Source organism: Mastigoproctus giganteus, chromosome 11 (assembly GCF_048544385.1).
Source record: "Mastigoproctus giganteus isolate SK-2022 chromosome 11, ASM4854438v1, whole genome shotgun sequence".
NCBI lineage: Eukaryota > Metazoa > Arthropoda > Arachnida > Uropygi > Thelyphonidae > Mastigoproctus > Mastigoproctus giganteus.
The window spans coordinates 35207953-35230768 of record NC_143585.1 but is presented as its reverse complement, the minus strand read 5'-3'; the positions used below and the strand labels follow the sequence as shown (position 1 = coordinate 35230768).

The 22816-nt window shown below is 39.5% G+C and overlaps 1 protein-coding gene across 1 annotated transcript in view; it reads right to left on the bottom strand.

Moving 5' to 3' along the window:
* LOC150077896 (ras-related protein Rab-24-like) overlaps nt 1-14605 on the bottom strand; it is a 60198-nt gene extending 45593 nt beyond the window's left edge. The window contains exon 1 of the mRNA XM_090384706.1: nt 14420-14605. The gene's annotated coding sequence lies outside the window, so the exon portion shown is untranslated. The remainder of the gene's footprint in view (nt 1-14419) is intronic.
* Between the last annotated feature and the right edge of the window lie 8211 nt (nt 14606-22816).

Here is a 22816-nt window from a genome sequence, read left to right as displayed (position 1 = left end):
GTCCTTTTCATTCTCTAACACTGTCAGTGTCCATTGATTCCCACTCAACCATCACTTTATCCACAGCAGCAATTTGCCTCCAATTTGTGCAGCAGTCTTCCATGTGCAACAGCATCAAAAGCCTTTCTAAGATCCGCATATGATATCAAAATTATTATCTGCATCCAGTTCCTTTCGGACCACATCACAGTATCCAATCAAATTGATCAGACAAGACTTCCCCTTAACAAACCCATGCTGTGGCCGAGCTATAACTGAAGTCTTGTCTAGATGATTCTGCAATGCTTCTTTAACCAGTGCCTCCATTAATTTCCCTGGAACAGAAGTTAAACTAACAGGTCTGTAATTACATGGCTCCCTTTGATCCTCCTTTGTGGATTTGGGTGACATTTCCACATCTCCAGTCCATGGGTACCTTCCCCTGAGTCCAAGGAGCTCTAATAATTATGGCTAAGGGTTTGCTTACTTCTTTTGCTGTCTCTTTTAATATAACTGGATAGATGCCATCCACCCCCAGGTACCTTTCTTATGTTTATCTTCAACAATTTCTCCCCCACTTTATCCTCAGTTATTACAAGGTTATCTAGCTTACTGCCAGAGTTTAATATACATGTGGCATTCCCCTCCCTGAATAACTCCTCATGTGTGAATGCAGCTGCAAAATATTCATTTAGTTTGTTATGTACCTGAGCAGGATCATCAACAGTTGAACCATCGATATCCAGTGGACCAATCTGATTCATCCCCTTCTTTCTAGAGTTTACATAAGTAAAGAACTCTTTGCTGCTTTCCTTTGTAACCTTTGCCAAAGATTTCTCGTAATCACCTGTTAATTTATATGTATCCCATGCATTTTTCTTCTCTGCCATATGTCTAATTAGTCCATCTGACATCCATTTAGGCCTAAATCTTGAACAAACAATATTTCTTAGTTGATATGAAAAGTCTAGTAGCTTCCAAGATTAATTCTTTGAATGCTTTCCATTTTGAATTTGCTGTTAGTAACATCATCAGTTCATCCAACCGTATAGAATTGAAATACTGTCTCAGACCACGGTAGTCACCTTTACGAAAGCAAAAACCCTTCCCATTACTGCTGATGGTAGTTGCCTATTTGAGTAAATCCCACTTCAGCACACTGTGATCATTGCCACCTAGTGGTTTCTTAATGTATGAAGAATCACTACTGATAATCAGATCAAGAGTATTACTCCCTCTAGTTGCCTCCCAAATAATTGCTGCTGTAGAAAACAATCATCCAATAAAACCACAAAAGCCTTGCTCATGTGTGAGTAACCAACCCACAAATTCCAGTCAATATCTAGGAAATTAAAATCCCCATAATAAGACACTCTGATTTACTGGCCGACTCTGTTTCTCTGTACAATTTGTATTATATTCATCAGAGTCAGAGCACACTCCTACTTTCAATGTTGCTTTCCCAGTGCTTATATCACACCAAACTAACTCGATACTACACTGTACAGCCATGTTGACTGACTGTACTTCCTTGGATTTTGAGTTTCTTAACCAATAGCATAACCCTTTCTATCTTTCCTGTACATATTGTACTCCCCAAATTCCAGTTCTGCATTTCTTATATCTGTGTGACACCATGACTCTGTTATCCCAACAATATCTGCATTTGAAGTTTTGACTAACACATCAAAATTCATCAAATTTATTTACCAAACTCCTATCACTGGTGTACACACAAGTATACATGCACCTGTTTCTATTCTTAGCTACCCTAACACAGCCCATGTATTTACTTGTTCCACAATGACACCCAGTCTCTGGAATCCTCTGCACCTTGTTTTCCAGTCTGCTGCTCATTTCAATAGAAGCAGTGTAAGAATCTCTTTCACCTCTGCCAGCAGCTACTGTTAATCCATTAGTCCATGATCCCCCCCCCCAAGCTAACAGTTTTCTGCCCCACCTAACTCTGCCTTGATAGCATCAGCAAATATTCTTGCACCCTTTCTATTTAAGTGTATCCCATCCCTGTAGAAGCAGTTTCTTCTGTTAACGAGCACAGACCAGGCTGAGAAAAATTCTACCCCTTGAGCCTTCCACATTCTCTTCAGGGCTGAATTGATTGACAAGGCTGTAATCATATACCCCCTCCTATCATGTCTGGGCAGAATTGCAGACACTTTCAAATTCAACCCTAACTCATGGCTTTTTTTTCGACATTGACCTGTACTTGTTAAGTAATTCCGCCGGTCTCCTACTCTTAATATCATTAGTGCCAACGTGTACAACAATATTGCTGACTGGGCTAGACAGGTGGGTAAAGTGCCTGCCTGGCAAGCCAAAAGGTAGTGGGTTTGAATCCCGCCTCGGGCTTGGATCAGAGTAGAAAATGCAAAAACCTTGGGAGGTGCAATACGGCCACAGAAGCTGATGCTCCAACAATTAACAAAAAAAAAAAAACACCCACAACAATATCACTTTTTGTGCCTTTAAAAGATGATATCTGCTCTACAACATCATCAACCCTTGCCCCTGACAGACATACCCTGGTCCTGTATTATGGCAGATACAAGCTTATACATCAGCCAAAAAAAAAAAAAAACCCACTTTCCACATCACCTTTCCATTCGCTCCAGTAGTTTTAGTTTTTCCATGCATTTATTCAAACTACCCACTTCTACAACAACAGATGGAAGCGTGTTCAAATAATCAACTGAATGCATATTTCTACATATCTATTCTACGAACATCATTCCTCATTTTGAATTGATGCTCCCTCATGTGGGTAGTCTGAGCAAGAGGAAGAATGTTATCAGCACTGAGCATACCCAATCTATTCAAAGCCTTAAGCACCTCACTAAGAGATCATCTCGCAGGTGACTAGTCTCCAGACACTACAATTTGCAGAACTGAAGCTTTATTTGGTAAGACCATTCCTGTGTCCCCTTCAATCTTGTCTTTCTCTGCACCCATTGCAGCAGACCCATATCCCTCTAAAATGACACCTCCAGAACTGTATGCAATACCTCAAAATGTGGTGTAACCATTGCCTTATACATAGGGATAATCACCTCCTTATACCTCCTAGCAAAATTCCTGTATATCATTTACAAAACCCCAGGAGCTGTCCCGGCAGCCTATCTACACTGCTCAGAGAACTTCATATCTGACTACATAATTACTCAAGTTTTTTTCATTGGCCACTATCCTGAGTATATCACACAGTTGGCATATTAATCTGGGATTACTGATACGATACCTTGCATTTATAAAAATGTTAAACTTCAACTGTCATTTCTCAGCTTATCTACCAATTTTTTTAGATCTTATTGCAGTAGCATACCCTGATTACTGTCATCAACAATCTGCCAACCTCTGCAAACTTATACATCCAACCTGATATGCTTTCATCAAATCATTAATAAATACTGAAAACAGCTATGTGATCAGCACTAAGCCCAGGGGAACTCCACTAATAACATTTGTCAAGAAAAGTAAAAGCCCATTGAAAAAAACTGTCTTCTCCTACTCAACCATCCCTTTATCCATAGCAATAATTTGTGCTTAATGACACACTGTTCCAATTTGTATACACCGATGTGCCAAAACATTATGACCTCCTACCTAATATGATGTTAGTCCTCCATGTGCAGCAAAAACAGCTTGTACCTAGCGAGGCATGGATGCTACAAGATTTCTAAATGTCTTGTGGTATCTGGTACCAATACATAACCAGCAGATCCTTTAATTCCTGTAAGGTCCATGGTTGAGATGACACAGATTGGAGTTGCTGTTCCAACACAAACCACAGATGCTCGATGGGATTGATATCTGGGGAATTTGGAGGCCAGGGCAATACCTGTAAGTCTTCCTCATGTTCTGCAAACCAGTCTCGAACAATCCAGGCGGTAAGGTATGGGGCATTATCCTGCTGAAAGATGGCACCGCCATCTTTCAGAGTGTGCGGCACACGGATAACTGGACCCAGGGTAACCCAGCAGAACATCGCCCAAAGCATGACACCGCCATCACTTCCTCAATTAAACGACGCACATGTACCCAGCCATCCACATGGTGTAATGGGAAACGTGATTCATTGGACCAGACGACCTTCTTCCAATCACTCAAGGTCCAGTTTCAATGCTCGTGTGCCCACTGTAGGTGCTGTCGCCAGTGAACCGTGATTAGCATGGGAACTCAGAGTGGTGTGAAGCCAGGCAGCCCCATTTTCAGCAGGGTTTGATGCACTGTGCGTTGTGACACATTACTCCAGTCACCAGCATTCCAATTATCGTTGAGTTGCACCACAGTCGCCCTTCTGTTGCCATGTATCATATGGGAGAGCCTTCGCTCACCCGAAGCATTGATGAGCCGTGGTCATCCAACACCTCGCTGACGGTTCATGGGTTTTCCCTCCTCGGACCACTTTCGGTGGGTATTAACCATGGCTGACCATGAGCACCCCCACCAGCCGTGCTTTTCGGATATGCTCTGACCCAGTCATCTGGCCATTACAATTTGGCCTTTGTCAAACTCGCTTAAGTCCGCTACCTTTCCCATCTGAAGAACAAGAGTAACACTGATTAACGGAGCTCAGTATCAGATGTTTTTTATACTGTCCCGACCCGCACACGTGCCATATTTCACTTTATTACAGCATCCAATCAGATTGGTCAGATAGCACTGCCCCCTAACGGATCCATATTGTGACTGCAGTATAAATGCATTCCTGTCTAGATGGTCCTGCATTTCTTCTTTAACCGATGACTTCATATTTTCCGTAGAAGAAGTCAAGCTAACAGATCTGTAATTACTCATGTCACCTTTTGTTCCTCTTTATGATTATGAATGTGTTTGCCCATCTCAAGTTCATAGGGGCCTCACTCCAGAATCCAGAGATGCTCTTATAATTATGGATAAAGGTTTGATGATCTCTTCTGCTGCCTTCCTTAATATAATTGGATAGATCGCATCCAACCCCAGGTGCCTTTTTTTACTTTTTTTTTTATCAAACATAGCTCCACAAAATATTCAACAATAAAATGTATTTTGAACATGCCCCAGACCATTACCAATCATCCACCTGCCTGAAGAGTTCCTTGCTGACATGAGGGGTGCATAGCTTCATGCAGTTTCTGCCAGATATGCACCCTCCTGTCTGCTTGAAATAACTGTAAAGTGGACTCATCAGACCAGAGACTTGTCTCCAATCATCCAAGGTCCAGTGCTGATGATGAGTAGCAATGGGACCTCTGGTGGGTCGGCAGCTCCAATAACCTATTGCATCCAGATCCTAATGATCGCCTGATGGTCTTGGTGGAGACATTTCTGACACCTCCCTCGAAGTCAGTTGTGATTTGTGTCACTGTTGCTCTCCGGTTTGCTGAAACAATGCGAGACAGACGTCGACGGCCACATTCATCCACCACCTACCTCTGCCCATGATGAAATGTTATTCTGGAAATGGCATATTCCTGATACACTCTTGACACTGTTGAATGGGAACAGTGCAATTTCTGTATCACCTCCATGATAGTTATCCATGCATCAGGAACCTACAGTCATCCTTCTTTCAATGCTGTTTAACTCACGGTGTTTATTCATACTGATATCGTATTACCACTCATACGTACTACCGTCTATGTGAATGCAGTGATGCAGCGTACCCATATACCTGCCAAGTGGTGGGTTCATCCACTAGTGAGTGGGGTGACAGCGTTGCGTTGCCCAGGAACCCGATGAATTTTGTCCTTTCAGTGTAGTCAAACTAACTGAACAAACATCTCTGAAATGATCTAAACCTCCCAAACATTTCCTCGGTCATTTCACAAGTATACACCTCAGTTTCAATCTCAATGATGTCAATTTCCACTTACTTTTTCTGACAGAATCTTAATTATCAATTGATTCAACTGCTGCTCATCTCAGTTGTGCTAATTACTTGCCGTATGATTCCTTTCACTTCAAAGGTGGTATTTGTGTATATGTCCACTCTGATATTACCTGTCAGAGACTTAGGAATTTGGAATCGCCTCCTTTCGATCTTCTCTGGCTTAAAACTTTGCCCCATTCTGTCAAATTATTCTGTTGCCTCTATTGTTCTCCTAACTCCACCAATCACTTGGAACTCAGGCTTTCTTTCTTTGAACTTTGACTTTCTTCAGTTCCACTCTACTAACAGTGAGGTAATTTTCCTTGTTGATTTTAATGTTCCTATCTCCAGCAGGCTTCCATTTTCTAGTCACATGGACCCAGCTGGTCAAGATGCTGAGGCTTTTGCAATTACTAATGACCTTGCCCAGGTTGTTCATTTATCTCCCAGAATACCTGAAAATCCTAATCACACAGCCAACACTAGACCTTTTTCTCACAAACTGTTTTAAATTTTTCAAAATTTTCTAATGGTTGTTTCAAATCTGATGATTTATATCTTCTAATGATTGTTTTAAATGTTCTGATGTAGATTTTTTTTTTTTGGCTGATGCTGCATAAGCTTGCTTTCTTGCATCAAATGCCTCTACTAATGCTAAATGTTTGCTTAGATACTGTCAGTAAAATTATTGTTGTAGGGATTAAATCCTTTATTTCACACTCCACCTTCAAAATATTGTCTTTTATCTAAACCTTGGTTTTCCAACAAATGTCCTAAGGTTGTTCAGGATAAGAATGTTGCATATTGCAATGTGCTTGCATTCAAATCTGCAGATTCCTTTTCTACCTTCAAAGTTTGCAACCACTGAAATCAGTTATTAATCGGTCCAAATTAGACTTTGAGTAGGCTACGGGAAGAAAACACTTCTTGTCCAATCAGTAGTCAAGCATCCTAGTCTTTTGCCAAAGCTACAGGCCTTGGGAGTACAGAGGCAACTTTCTGTACTCCCACCTCTGTTAAAGCCTGATAGTTCTATTGACATCTCAGCTAAAGATAAAGCTGCCCTGCTTGAATCAATCCTACTTTTCTTCTAACTCTTGTATTGATGATCTTGGTAACAGAAAGAGAAGGGAAATGCAGATAAAATACAAATTATGCACATCTCTCCTCATGTAGGTAACTATCCCATTGAACTTTGAATTCATTCAAACTGTCGGCATCAACTACCTGTGGAGGCAACTTGTTCTAGTAAAATTTGCTGGCTAAAAGAAAACTTCCTACAATCTAATCTTCTATCCATGTAATTTGAATTTATGGCCCCTAGTTCTGGAATTCTTTATAACAGTGAAAATTCTGCCTTTATTCATTTTACAAACCCCTCTCAGAGCATTGCAAACCTCAATCAAATCCCCTATAAAGTTCCTGGTTGCCAAGCTCTGTAGCCTACATAATTAAAATCTTTCCTTGTGTGGTCACCCTTTTTCTGATCTCAGCATGTAAGGTGCCCATCTGTGACTCTTTTAGGAAGCACAATATCTCTTTTTTTAGATAAATTCTCCATACTTGAACACATTTCCAAATGCAGTCTTACAACTGCCTTATATAGTGGGATTTTGATCTGCCTATCTCTATGGGAGATAGATAATAATAAATCATTGATGGGATCATGGACTTTCCTAGATACCTGTTCACAATGATAAGAAAACCTCATATCTGCCTGTACCTTATCTCCCAGATTCCTCTCTTCCTCTATAATGTATTTAATTCAACTCCACCAAGCGTATAATTTATTTTCAGGTTGCTATTCCCCAAGTGTAAGACCGTGCATTTTTCTGCATTAAACATAATTTCTGTGATGTACAAATCTAAAGTTGTACATCATGGAAATTCATTATTTCAAACATGTCTATGAGGAAAATTAAACTTAACAATTCTGACCCTACAGAGTAATCAGTTTATCAATGGCCACTATATCACATACTTGCTCTGCTCACAGAGAGACTGTTGGAGACTGTTTCTGCTATCTTTCTTTTCTAGAGATTATCATATCCTAGTTCAATTCCTAGTCCTTTACACAAATATGTGGTCTCAGTTCTAATCTCAAAAATGTCCATTTCCACTTGCAGTCTGCCATACCCCATGTACTTTTTCTGACAGAATCTCAGTTATCTGTTGATTCAACCATTGCTCATCTCAGTTGCCCAAATTATTCTCTGTACGATTCCTTTCGCCTCAAAGGTACTTTTGCACATGTCCGTTCCGATATTCCCTGTCAGACGTGATAATTTGAAATCTCCTCTTTTTGATCTTCTCTGGTTTAAAATCTCTCTACCTCTCTGTCAAATTCATCTGTTGTCTCTACCATTCTTCCATCTCCACTAATCACTTGGAGCTCTTTGACTTCCTCTCTTTGCAACTTGACTTTCTCAAGTCCAACTTTCCTAACAGTGAGGTAATTTTCCTTGGTGATTTTAATGTTCACAACTCCAGCTGGCTTCCGTTCTCTAGTCACACACAGATCCAGCTGGTCGAGATGATGAGGCTTTTGCAACTACTAATGACCTCGCACATATTGTTCATTTACCTACCAGAATACCGGACAATCCTAATCATACAGCCAATGCACTTTATCTTTTTCTCACAAATAACCCTTCTAAGTATATGGTCAAAGTGAGTGGTCCTTTAGGCACCTCAGATCACAAATTGATGATTGTCTCTTCTTCAATGCAGCCTTTATCTCATGGCTATTCCCAACCTTGTGTTGTTTGGCATTACAAGAATGCAAAATAGGATGACCTGCGAGATTTCTTTTGTTCTTTTCCTTGGTCGGATTACTGTTTCAAAACTTCTGAGGTCAACGTTTGCTCAATAGTGTCAGTGAAATTATTCTTGTAGGAATGGAATCCTTTATTCCACACTCCACTTTAAAACCTCGTCCATTATCAAAACCTTGGTTTTCCAATAAATGTGCTAAGGCTGTTCAAGAGAAAAATGTTGCATATCGTAATTGGCTTGTTTCCAATTCTTCAGTTTCATTTTTCACGTAGCAATTGTAAAGCAGTCATTCATCAGTTGAAACTAGACTTTGAACAGGCTAAGATTAGAAAACTTGTTTCTTGCCCTAATGGTAGCCGAGCATTCGGATCTCTTACCATCGCTATTGGCAGCAACTTTGCCCATCTCTGCTCCCAACTCTGTCAAAACCAGATGGTTCTATTGTCACTTCAGCCAAGGATAAAGCAGACCTGTTAGCATCTCAGTTTTCTTCCAAATTCATGTACTAATGATCTTGGTAAAACAACCCCCACCATTCAATGTTTCCTGTGGTCTTCGTTAAAAGGATGTCAGAAGGATTTTGACAAATCTTGATGCTAAGAAAGCTCCAGCTCCTGATGGAATTTCTCCACTTGTTCTCAAAATGTGTGCTCCTGAACTTACTCCTGTTCTTTACTGCCTTTTTTCACTTTCTTATTCCAAAGGTATTTCCTTCTGCTTGGAAATTTGCTCATATCCAGCCAGTTCCAAAAAAGAGTCACAAATTCCTCCCATCCAATTATCGTCCCATTGCAATTACTTCTACTCTTTCTAAAGTAATGGAGAAATCAATTAACCGCCAACACTTAAACTACTTAGAAACCTTCCATCTGATCAACGATCGCCAGTATGGATTCCGTCAGTGTCGATCCACCAGTGATATTCTGGCTTATGTTACCCATTTATGGACTAATTCAATGGAAAAGTTCAGTGCGAAAAGTTGTGCTTGACATCTCAAAGGCTTTCGATCGTGTTTGGCATAAAGGTCTTCTAAGCAAACTTCCATCTTATGGTTTGCCAACTGGTTTTTGTAATTGGTTATCCAGGTTTCTCTCTGATTGCTCACTGAGGGTGATTGCTCTCTGTCCTCTAACTACTCCACTAATGCTGGTGTCCCCCAAGGTTCAGTTCTTTCCCTCAATCTTTTCCTCTTGTATATTAATGACCTTCTTCCATTGACTGGAAATCCTATCCATAGTTTTTCCAATGATAGCATTTTGCATTCCACTTTCCAGTTTGAGAAAACTTGTCCTGCTCAATCAGCTTCAACATCTCAAATATCTGCTACCAATTCCTTAAATGCTGATCTCCAGTGGGGCAAAGACAACTAAGTTGATTTCAATCCTTCTAAAACTCCTTCTTGTCTTATATCTCGCAAAAAAGGATTCTTCTGCTCCTATGCTTATCTTTGGTGACACTCCGATTTCTAGGCAAAATGATATAGATCTTTTGGGGATTACCCTGAATTCTAATCTCTCACTTGGCACAAGCACATTACAAATATTGCTTCCTCTGCAACTAAAAAACTTGGTTTTCTCTTTCACTCTCTACATTACTTTTCTTCCAAACAGCTGTTCACTTTGTACAAATCGCAAATTCGCCCTATCATGGAATATTGTTTCCACAACTGGGGCAGTGCCCCCAAAACCTCTTTCAGGCTTCTAGATTCCATTCAGAAGAGGGCAGTTAGGTTAATTAATGACTCATCTCTAACAGAGTCTCTTCACTTGCTGTCTCATAGATGTACTTTTCTGCTGCATGCCGTTTCTACAGATACTTCCACGGGCACTGTTCTTCTGAACTGGCTTCTATAATTCCCGCTACCTCTTTCAAAACAGTCAGAACATTTGCCACTACCAGCCAACATCCATTTACTGTTCAACTTCAAACTCACAGAACCAATTTTTTATCTTCTTCGTTTATTCATTCAACTGTTGTTTTCTGGAACAACCTTCCTTCATACGTATTTCCTGAAAATTACAGTATACAGAAGTTCAAATCTAATGTCAACAAATATTTTCTTTCATCTTCTCAAACTCCAACACAAGTATGGTACTAAGTACTATAGGTTCTAATACCTCTTATGTTTGGGGTTTTCATAAAAAAAAAAAAAAAAAAAATTAATTAGGCTCATAGCAGAAAAGAAAAATGTATGGGATGCATATAAATTATCAGGTGACACAGAAGCCTATGGCAGGCATAAACTAATCTCTAACCAAGTCACAAAGGAGGTTTGGCAGACGAAGGCAGATTACGAGAAATGTTTGGCAAAGGATGCAAAGAAGAACAGCAAAGAGTTCTTTACTTATGTAAACTGTAGAAAGAAAGGTTTAAATCAGATCGGACCACTTAACATAGATGAGTTGATTATTGATGATCATGCTCAGGTAGCTGATAAACTAAATGAATATTTTGCATCTACATTCACACATGAGGAGTTATTCAATGAGGGGAGCGCCAGAAGTTTATCAAACTCTAACAGGGAGCTAAGTGATTCTGTAATAACTAACAGCAAAGTGGAGGAGAAATTGTTGAAGTTAAACATAAGGAAGGCACCTGGGGTGGACGGGACCTATCTAATTATAAAGGAAGCAGCAAAGGAACTAAGCAAACCCCTAGTCATAATTATGAGAGCTTCCTTGGACTCAGGGGAGGTCCCCCGTGTATTGGAGGAGTGCAAATATATAACCATGCACAAAGGGGTTCAAAAGGTAACACATGCAACTATAGACCTCTTAGTTTAACTTGTGTTCCGGAAAAAATAACGGAGTCACTGGTTAAAGAAGCATTGCAGGATCATCCAGACAAGACTGCAATAATAGTTAAGACAGCATGGGTTTGTTAAAGGGAGGTCTTGTCTGACCAATTTGATTGGATACTATGATGTGGTCACAAAGGAACTGAACGTCAAAAATAATTTTGATATCATATACTTGGATTTCTGAAAAGCTTTTGGTATTGTTGCTCATGGAAGACTGTTGTACAAATTTGAGAGGTATGGCATTAAGGGTAAGTTGCTGCAATGGATAAAGGGATGGTTGAGTGGTAGACGATAGAGAGCGGTAATCAACGGACACTGCTCTTCGTGGACAAATGTTATTAGTGGAGTTCCCCAGTGTTCGGTTCTGGGTCCATTGTTGTTTTGAATATTCATCAATGATATTGAAGAAGGTATATCAAGTTTGCAGATGATACAAAGGTTGGCAGGGTTGTTAATGACAGTAAAGACAGTATGTTACTCCAACTGGATCTAGATAAGTTGGGCAAATGGGCTGAGAAGTGGCTACTGATGATTAACATTGGCAAATGCAAAGTACTACATATGAGTAGCAATAACCCAAGAGAAACGTACCAACTGTGTGGTACTACACTCAGGGAAGTGGAAAGTGAAAAAGACCGGGGGTAATCGTGCAGTCAAATATTAAGTTCGCTGAACAGTGCAGACGGGCGGCCAGGGCAGGTCATGGGGTCTTGTCAATGATATATAGGGATTTTGCTAGCAGGGACAGGGAGGTGGTTATCCTGTTGTACAAGGCAATGGTCAGGCCACACCTAGAGTACTGTGTACAGGTGCAGAGGCCTCATTTTAGGAAGGATGTAGAGTTTCTAGAAACGAGTACAAAGAAGGGCAACAAGATTGGTGAGGGGAACAAAGGGGTGCTTAATTTCTGCAAATTGCAGTGCCTGGAGAGAAGGCACCTGCAAGGTGATCTGATTAAGGTGTATAAGGACTTGAATGGGTTGAGCAAGCTGAATGTATGGGCGAAAATTTGCCTTTAGTCAGCGGGTGGCTGATTGGTGGAACAGACTTCCATCTTTTGCTGTGGAAGTTGATAGCCTAAATAAATTTAAGGCTGAGCTGGACAGGCATTTGGAACGAATGGAGGGGTGTAATACGAGGGTTTTTTGGGCCATCGCAAAAGTTATTTTGGGATTGGCCATGCTCACAAGAAGTGAAGTCTTTACTTCTTGTAAGCATAGACTATCCTGAAATAATTAAGTCCCTTATTAAGAAGTTTAGTCTAAAAATATTTTAGTAAATTTGACAATGGTCTTCAATTTCCTATCCATTATTGCTGGGCGGTTTAGTTTTTAGTGGGCTGATGTACGTTGACTTCGCTTTACTCTTCGTTTTGGCAGTGAGTAGATTATGAATATTAAATATAGGATTATTTTTAAGAAACCCGTATATATTAACAATTTTAAACCATAATATCGTGTTATAAACTTAGTTTGATATAATGTATTAATTGGATTAATTTGATGTGGGCATTGGGATGAAGAACTTCCTATAAAAAGGTATGAGTTAAATCTCTTATATTTTTAAATAATATATGTACACATAAAAAAAAAAAAAAAAGAAGTATCTGTGAATTGCCACCCTATGCTAACCAAAATAATATGACAGCCAAAAAACCTGAAAATATGACTTTATTTTGCTTTAAATTACAGATATTGATAATTTATTTTATCTATTTAAATAACTTTTTTCATTATTATAATTATTATTTTTTCTCATTATTTTCCTTACATGTATGAAAGTAGCACCATATAAATTTTATCCATTCTTTTAAGACAGTTCTTGGAAGATACTTAAATATGCAAACTGATTTTCTTATTGAATATGACACTTAAATTATATGATCAGTAAGTCCTCGTCACTGAGCGACGAATTCTAAGGAAAAATTACTCAAGGGAATTTTGGATACTTTCTTCCCAAAAATATGTTCTGCCATTTGGTAGAACATATTTTCGGGAAGAAAGTATTCAAAACGTAAAACGAAGGTTATTTTAAAATAGTATGGGCAATAAAACAAATCAGAAATTTTGAAGTTGAAAAAAATTATGTTATGATATTTAAGGTTAGTCAACCATTACTAAAAATATATGCTGTATATTATATTTGATAGAACTGAAGCCAAACCTACACATGAAATATTATTTATATTTCTTGTGGGAAAGGAGGTAAGGCGTATTCTTTCTACCCACACTGCTACCCACCTTAGCATTTATCAATGGATGGAATTAGATAGTATCTTCTAGATTATATACATTCATCAACTTCATCTTTCAGTATCACAGAAATGGAGAAACTTATAGCACAAATATATTATCGTAAAGCCACGACAGTTTTAGTTCAGATTCTGTTCTAGTTCATTTGCAGCCTACCTTTCATATATGAATCATTCACATACAATAGTGTACAGGTTGGCAAAGCCATAGAGCAACTAAAAGTCTAATAAAATGCATATCACTAGCAATTTGAACTATCCATTTATATATTACGCACAAAACGCTGTTTGAATATAACATGCTGCACTCAGAAACTTTATTCACTAAAATCACTAGGACTGTTTTGGATCACGTGCTTTCACGGGTCATGAGGGGTGGAAAGGGAAGTATCGTGTTAACTGGGAAGTGTGCATATTATATTTCACTTGTACTGGTGATTCAAAATACAATCCAGATGCACGGAAACGGCGATCTACTAATTTTTAATAACTTCAGATTTTCTGAAAGTATGGCTGATTTCATTTATATCTGCTGTTTGATTTTGTTTGTCTACTGGTAGAAAGGTCAAAGTGCATAACTGAACGCCTCAATAATATGCCTTTGCACTGTAAAACTAAAGATTAGTTAACGCATGCTGTAATCTTTATTTTCAGCATACGTTAACCGTAATTATTTGCATAGATGATAAATATACGTTATCAGCTACGCAAAGATTTAATAATGAAAATTATTTCTTATACTCACGTTCTATACATCTCATCCTTATTAATAACCAATTTTTCTTTGTCACATAACTATTATATATGTCCTGGTTCCCATGAATTCGTATTTTGAGAGAATTCAGACTAATTATATAGACAAAAGTTTTGAATAAGTAAGATAATTCTATATGATTGCTTAATGCCACTTATTTCTCGGGTAAAAACCCACCAGTCAGAGCTTTTTAGAGGCATGCAAACAGTGAGTGCCCATTGTAGCATCCTTCAAAACATTTTCCCCTTTTAAGATTGTCTTATTCCCTCCAATATTTCACCAAAATTCTAACATAACACTAATAAAATGCTCAGAATACACCAAAATACCGGGGACTCCAGAGATGTGAAAGGAAAATAAATTTCTTACGAAAATCTAAACCCTGCATAATTATAGTGCAAACAGAGCGCAGTAAAATTTAGATTACCACCCCAGTTGTGGTCAATGACCGGTTTTTGCATGAATCCCTCCCGAAGTCGAGTAAAAACAAAACCTTTCTTCACTAAACAAATATGAAAGCGAATTAAAAACATGACCATTCTTACAACTGTTTTTAATTACAACTATTTTTCTCAGTTCACATCCTTCAGACAACCTTCTGTTCGTCACATAGCGTAATACGAGGAGTACCGTAAACTAAATTTCAGCCCAGGGAGTTGTTACAGCTCATGGAGTTCAATCAAAGATATACTGTACAGGAATTTTTGCTGCAGGAACAAGGGAGTAAGTCTCACTTTGCTGTTATGGTAAAGCCACATCTTGAGTACTGCATGCAGGTCTGGAGACCTCGTTTCAATGACGTGGATCTGTTGGAAGGGTACTCTTGCGATGAAAGACATCAATTCTTCAAATTGCAGTGACTGGAAACTAAGCACTTGAAAGGAGACCTGATTGAAAATTGTTTAAAGTGGACCGATTAAAATAAATGCTGATTCCATGCTTGCTTTTCTCGGACAATGCACACATAAATGAAATAAATTGAAAAAGGATATATGTCAGAAAATTTCTCTCTCAACCAGAAAGTAATTAGTTGTAATTAATTGTAGCCAGAAAGTAATTAATAGTAAGTAATTAATTAGTAAATAGGTACACTTCCATCTGTTGTGGAAGTGGGTAGCTTGAATAAATTTAATCAAGGATTAAACAAATTATTAGAAAGGGCGAACTGAAAAGATACTTTTTTTTTGTTTATTCCGCATTAGCCTGCTTCCTGAATCGTTTGTCACGACTAATACCAATATTAATTTTCAAAACTAAAGAAAAATCGTACATGTAGCAAAATAACAAATTTATTTACACTGCTCGAAACATTTAGGTTCATTCAATGTCCTTTGAGAATAGTGGCAGCCCAATTAGGAGCTAAATGGGCCATAGTCTCCATTATGGCAATACAACGTGGAATTTTTTACTGTTGCATGATGATTAAAACTTAATGATTCACAGAATATTGCTTTAGTCACTCCTATTAACAGCTTTAGCTTTCTCTTTAGAAAATTGACTGAGACCGCAGTAAGAGCATATGGTTTTTCCTCAGGTTTACAGGAGAAAAACCATGCTACCCCCGCCTGATACCGACTGACTCAGCTATGCTTTGAAAAAGGCTCATAAAAATTCCACGCCTCATTTAGAGGGATTCAAACACAGGTCTTTTCCACTCAGTGTTGAGAGCACGGCGATTCTAGCAACTGTGCTACTCGGGAGGGCTGGAGTGGATATACACTAGTGCTCAATGAATTATGTCCCTCGTGGGCAACACGCACTGTGGTAGGATCGCCGTCTTCCCCACACCAGGTGGAAAAGACCTAAGTTCGAATCCCGTCGATAACGGGGGAATTTTTATGGATCTTTTCACAGCGTAGCTGAACAAATGAGTCCCAGGCGAGGGCAGCATGGTTTTTCAAACAAAAATTTGGTCTTTCGTCCAGCAAACAGAAATCAGTCTCAGAACAGACGCAATTTACAAACAGCATAGACGGAGAGTCTGCGCGCGTAGCACAGTGGTATCGTCACCGTCTTCCCCACATCAGGTGGAAAATACCCGGGTTCGAATCACGTCAATGACGCGAGGAACTTGAATGGTCTTTGTTCACTCCGTGGCTGAGCTGTCGGTCTCAGATAGCAAGGCTTTTTCCACAGAAAACTGGGTTTTCTGTGGGAAACCCAGTTCGTCCAGCAAACAGACAAATCGGCCATAGAACACATGAAATTAACGGACACAACACATCACGGCAGATGAATTTAATTATTCGGGTGACCTAAATATAATAGTAGTAGCATACAAAGAGCAACATGGCCTTAGTCACCGATGCTCCTAAAAATCAACAACCAACTGAATTGTCACCAACCCAACCGTAATGAACTATATCATAGCTTGCAGCATAAAAAGCCACTTCTCTAGCTTTGTAGGCTAAAGTAGTGATAATTTGAAGGTGGTCATGCAAGTAAAACTGATAAAGATGTTATGTTTGATATTTGATTTTTAGGAGCATTAGCAACTAAGGCCATATTGCTCCGGGGATATTCGGTGGTCATTCCCTGACCTTTCCACATCCTCCGTATTTGGTGGGCACGGGTTCGAACGCTGGTATAATCAAGAAGCGTGTGCTATGCACTTCTTCTCCTGGCTAGGAGGCGTCACTGATAAAGAAGTAGCTCTTTGACGTAGTAAAGATATCGCGGTGTTTCCCAAGGACATGATTGTGGGAAGTCGTGCGTAGATTGATTCCATATAGGAAACGGCACGTCTTGTCGGTTGCTCACGGCCCATTATGTTTACGGTATACAAAGAATGGTGTCTAACGGGTCAAACGATCGTGGTGAGCGAAGGGTGCAGCGCGTTGTATGGGCTCAACGGTATGTCACTTTGCGACAGCTGATATCGCTATACAATATGAGGAATATAAGAGCAGCTATGGGGTTCCACAGCAGACGCCCCAAGAGACATCTTTTCACCGATATAATCATTTTCGATGACGAATGCTATGTATCAACAAAACACAGAACACCGAAGAGCTGAAACGAAATGTGCTGGTCGTATGAGTCCAAATACCTGGTGCAGTTCACGCCGACGGACGGCTTCGTGTGGCGCAAGCAGCAGAAGTTCATGCACCCATTGTGAATGGTGCCCACTGTCCGGACAGAAGTGGGCGATTACTTAAATTTAATTGTTGCAGCAATGCAGTTTTTATGCAAATTATTATGAAACCCCAAAAGTTTATGTTCTTCAATACGCCATTCAATATACCTAAACGTGTTGCCTTTGCAGTCCTTAGAACATCAAGGCGAAATGACACGTCGTACCATGTACTGGCCAGCATATCAACATTCACAATTTTGATTGGCACGCTATCCTTACAGGAAGGGTTTCAATTTTAGTAATGGGTGTGCTGTACACAAAGGGCCTGCCAGAGTACGGGAGTCAAAGTACAGGTCACTGTTGAAAAAACCCGGTGAATTAGGATTGAATTTGAAAGTACCTGCAGTTCTGTCCGCACACGATAGGAGGGAACATATGATGAGAGCCTTTTCGATCAATTTGGCCCTGGAGAGATTATGCAAAGCTCAAGGGGTAGCATTTTTCTCAGTCTGGTCTGTACTTGTTAACAGGAGAGACTGCTTCTACAGGAATGGGACACAGTTAAATAGAAAGGGTGCAAGAATATTTGCTGATGCTTCGAGGCAGTGTTAGGTGGGTCGAAAAACTGCTAGCTTGGGGGAATACAAGGAATAATAGATTAACAGTAGCCACTCGCGAATGTGCAAGTGATTCTTGCACTGCTTCTATTGGAATGAGCAGCAGCCTGGAAAACAAGATGCGAGTATTTCACAGACTGCTGGGATTCATTGCGGTACAAGTCAACATATGGGTTGTATTAGGGTAGCTAAGAATAGGAGCAGGTGCATGTATTCTTGCATGTACACCAATGCTAGGAGTTTGCTAAATAAATTTGATGAATTTGAGGTATTGTTCTGTTCATCAAAGTCAGATATTGTTGGCATATCAGGGACGTGGTGCCACACAGATATAAGGAATGCAGAACTGGAATTTGGGGAGTACAATGTGTACAGGAAGGATAGACAAGATAGGAAGGGAGGAGGAGGAGGAGTTATACTATTAGTTAAGAAACACATAAAATCCAAGGAAGTGAAGCCAGTGGACATCGCTGGACAGTGCAGTGTCGAGTCAGTTTGGTGTGGCATAAGCATTGGGAGATCAAAATTCAGAGTAGGAGTGTGCTATAGGACTGATGACTCTGATGAGTATAATAAGAAACTGTAAAGGGAAATAGAGTGGGCCAGTAAATCAGAGAGTCATATAATGCGGGCTTTTAATTTCCCAGCTATTGACTGGAATTTGTCGGTGGGTCACTTACACAATAGCAAGGCTTTTGTGGATTTATTGGATGATCATTTTCTACATCAGCATGTTCGGGAGGCAACTAGAGGGAGTAATACTATTGATCTGATTATCAGTAGTGATTCTTAATGCATTAAGAATCTTCAGATAAAGGAACCACTAGGTGATAGTGATCACAGTGTGCTGAAGTGGGATTTATTCAAAGAGGTAACTACCATTAAGGGTGTTAAAGGGAAGAGATTTTGCTTTCGTCAAGGTGACTACGGTGGCCTGAGACAGTATTTAAATTCTATATGGTGGGACCAACTGACTATGTTACCAACAGCAAATTCAAAATGGGAAGCATTCAAAGAATTTATCTTGGAAGCTACTAGGCTTTACATATAAACTAAGAAATATTGTTCAAGGTTAAGGCTAAGTGGATGTCAGATGAACTAATGAGCCATATGGCAGAGAAGAAAAATGCATGGTATACATATAAATTAACACGTGACACATAAGCGTATGATAGATATAAGCTGGTCTGTAACCAATTAACAAACGAGATTAGGCAGGCAAAGGCAGATCATGATAAATCCTTGGCAAAGGATGCAAAGAAAAACAACAAAGAATTCTTTACCAATAAACTCTAGAAGGAAGGGGATTAATCCGATTGGTCCACTGGATATTGATGGTTCAGCTGTTGATGATCCTGCTCAGGTGGCTAACAAACTAAATGAGTATTTTGCATCTACATTCACCCATGAGGAGTTATTCAGGGAAGGGGAATGCCAGATGTGTATTAAACTCTGCCAGTAAGCTAGATAACCTTGTAATAACTGAGGATAAAGTGGGGGAGAAATTGTAGAAGATAAACTTAAGAAAGGCACCTGGGTGGATGGAATCTCTCCAGTTATATTAAAGGAGGCAGGAAAGGAAGTAAGCAAACCTTTAGCCATACCATAATTATGAGAGCTTCTTTGGACTCGTGGGAGCTACCAATGGACTGCAGACGTGAGAATGTGACCCCAATTCACAAAGAAGGATCAAAAGGCAACACAAGTAATTATAGACCTGTTAGTTTAACTTCTGTTCCAATAAAATTAAAGGAGGCACTGGTTAAAGGAGCACTGCAGGATCATCTAGACAAGACTTCATTTATAGCTCGGACACAGCATGGTTTTGTTAATGGAAAGTCTTGCCTGACCAATTTGATTGGATTCTATGATGTGGTCGCAAAGGAACTGGATGCAGGGAATAACTTTGATATCATATATTTGGATCTCAGAAAGGGTTTGATACTGTTGCACATGGAAGACCACTGAACAAATTGGAGCAGTGTGGAACTGGAGGCAAATTGCTGCTATGGATAAAGGGATGGTTGAGTGGGAGAAGACAGAGAGTGGTAATCAATGGACACTGCTCATCGTGGACTAATGTTATTAGTGGACCGAATACTGAACCCTAATTGTTATTAGGGTTCAGTGTTCGGTCCATTGTTGTTTTCTGTATTTATAAATGATATTGATGATGGTATATCAAGGTTAATGTCCAAGTTTGCAGATGATACGAAGGTTGGCAAGGTTATTAAGGACACTAATGACAGTACGCTGCTGTAGCAGGATCTAGAAAAGTTGAGCAAATGGGTTGAAAGGTGTCAAATGAAGGTTAACATCGACAAATGTAAAATACTACATATGGGAAGCAGCAACCCCAGAGTGACGTATCAACTCTGTGGTACTACACTGACAGTGGTAGAGAAAGAAAAGGACCAGGGGTAACTGTGCAGGCAGATATTAAGTTTTCTGGGCAGTGCAGACAGTCTGCAAGAGTAACTCCTTGTCTCTTGTCAATGATATATAAGCAGGAATTTTTCTAGCAGGGATAAGGAGGTGAATATCCCCTTATATAAGGCGGTGATTATCCCCTTATATAAGGCAATGGTCAGGCCACCCCTTGAGTACTGGATACAGGTCTAGAGGCCTCATTTTAAGAAGGATGTAGAGCTATTGAAACGAGTACAGAGAAAGGCAACAAGATTAGTGAATGGAACAAAGGATTGCTGTTACGAAAAAAGGCTTAAATTTTGGCAATTGCAGAGTCTGGAGACTAGGCACCTGCGAGTTGATCTGCTTGAGGTGTATAAAGCTTTGAATGGTTTGAGCATGCTGAATGCCGATGGAATTCTTTCTCTTGCTCAGAATAATCAGTTGAGAGGGCATAAATTCAAATCGAGGAAAGACAGATGTAGGATAGATGTGCGGAAATTTGCCTTTACCAGCGGGTGGTTGGTTGGTGGAACAGATTTTTATCCTTTGTTTTGGAAGTTGATAGCCTTAATAAATTGAAAGCTGAGCTGGACAGGTAATTGGAACGAACGGAGGGGTGGAATCGGAGCGTGTTTTTTTTTTTTTTTTTTGGCCGATTCTGCATAAGCTTGCATTCTTTCATCGTATGCCTCTACTAATGCTAGAAACCTCCTCTGTGAATTGGGGATACATATGCACATCTCCCCTCCATGGGAATATTTCCTGAATCTAAGGATGCTCTCATAATTATGGCTAAGGGTTTTTCTTACTTCCCGTGTTGCTCCTTCATTATAACTGGATAGATTATATCTGCCCCAAACCACTTTTTTTTAAGTTTAACTTCAACAATTTCTCCTGCACTTTGCTTTCAGTTATCAGAAAATCACTCAGCGCCTTAGAGTTTGACAAACGTCTGGCATTCCCCTTATTGAATAACTCCTCATGTGTGAATGCAGATGAAAAGTATTCATTCAGTTTATCAGATACTTGAGTGGAACCATTTATGTTATGTGGACGAATCTGATTGATCCCCGTCCTTCTGGAATTTACGTAAGTAAAGAACGCTTTGCTGTTTTTCTTTTCGTCATTCTCCAACGATTTGTCGTAATCTGCCTTCACCAGCCTAACCTCGTTTATGAATTGATTACAGACATGCTTATATCAGCCGTAGGCTTCTGTGTCACGTGATAATTTATATACGTCCCATTCATTTTACTTCTCTGCCACGAGCCTCATTAATTCATCTTACATCCATTTAGGCCTAAACCTCAAACAGTATTTCTTCATTGGAATGAAAAGCCTAATAGCATCCAAAATCGAATCCATTTCGCATTCAACGTTCGTAACATCATACGTTGATCGCACTGTACAGAATTTAAAAACAGTCTGAGACCTGTGTGGTCACCTTTACGAAAGCAAAAGCCCTTCCCTTTGGCCTTGATGGTACTTACATCCTTAAGTAATTCCTACATCAATACATTGTGATCACTGTCACCCAGTGGTGCCTTAATTTGGAAATTGGTAAAGCATTCGTCATCACTGCTGATAATCAGATCAAGAGTATTGCTCACTCTGGTTTCCCCTCTAACATGTTTCTGTAGAAAACAATCCAATAAATACACAAAATTCTTGGTAGTGTGCGAGCGACCAACTCAAAAGTTCCAGTCAGTATCTGGAAAGTAAAAATCTTCCAATTGTAAGACATTCTGATTTACTGGCCCACCCTATTTCTCTGCACAATTGCTCATTATACTCCTCAGATTTATTAGGTCTATAACACACACATGTTCTCATTTTTCCTTTCCCAGCGCTTGTGTCACACCAAACAGACTCAACATTGCATTGTCCACCAACATCAATTGGATGCACTTCCTTAGATTTTATGTGTTTCTTAACTAACAGCATAACCCCTCCTCCCTCCCTTTCTACCCTGTCTATGCTTTCTGTACACATTTTTACTCCACAAATTCAAATTCTGCATTCCTTATAACTTGTGTTACTGGGAAAATAATGGAATTGCTGGTTAAAGAAGCATTGTAGGCTCATCTAGAAAAGATTGCAGTAATTGTAAGACACAGCATGGGTTTTTAACGGTCAGTATTTTCTGACAAATTTGATTAGATACTATGATATGATCACAAGTGATTGAATGTCAAAAATAATTTTGATATTATATACTTGGATTTACGAATGTTTTTGATACTGTTCCACATGGAAGACAGCTATGAAAATTGGAGAGGTATG